This window comes from Egretta garzetta, unplaced genomic scaffold, assembly GCF_000687185.1.
Source record: "Egretta garzetta isolate BGI_Z169 unplaced genomic scaffold, ASM68718v1 scaffold39, whole genome shotgun sequence".
In the NCBI taxonomy this organism is placed as follows: Eukaryota; Metazoa; Chordata; class Aves; order Pelecaniformes; family Ardeidae; genus Egretta; species Egretta garzetta.
In genome coordinates, this window is record NW_009260945.1 from 2,352,643 (window position 1) to 2,353,455 (window position 813).

The following is an 813-nucleotide window of genomic DNA, read 5'->3' on the forward strand; positions in this document are numbered from 1 at the left end:
TCCCAATACATTATATGAGATTCTAGTCTGTTAAAGACATGTCCTTTTCACTCCTTTCTGCCAGCTACCAGTATTGGAAGGAGGGGAGGTGAAGAGCCAACTCCACCAGACGTAACCTCAGTGTTTGGGAACCAGCCTTTAACGTGGAGCGGCCCTTGTGGAAATGGCCAAGAGCTTCCTCTGCATGGGGCAATCTGTTCCTTGCAGACACTGCGCCATCCCTAGCTTTCGTTTCTAGGCATTTGTTTTGTAGTCTTCTGAACTGGCATGACTTCTTCCCTGTGATGACTTTGATATTCTGCCTACAGATGTAGGAATTTCCCCAGCTTTATCAAATAGGTCTGGGACAAGACCAACAGCTCAAATTTCATGGTGGCATCTGGGCTTCACCTGGAAACAGCATGGCATGTCCTATCGCTACTCTTCTGAATCCCAAACTGGGAAATAGTTTTAGTATTGCCAATCGTTAGCTGAGGTGGTTGTGATAAAATGTTTGTAGTGGATCCCGTAAAGCGAGTCAATTTTAACTTGAAAATGTAATCCCAGTGACAGCAAAATTTTACAGCCTTTTTCTAAACTCACTCTCTCAAGGTATCGTTTCAATCATTTAGCGATTCTCAGCCAAACTAGAGAATTGTCCTCGTCAGATGAGGAGGAGAATGTATCAACCCCAGACGGCTGGGCAGCAGCCGAACCGCCCGCCCTGACACGAGGGGGGGGCACGGCGCCTCTCCTTCCCGCCTCAGGGGATGCCTGAGGGGGACGGGGGAACGCGGCCGCGGGCCGGGCCCTGAGGGGACAGTGGCAGCAGAG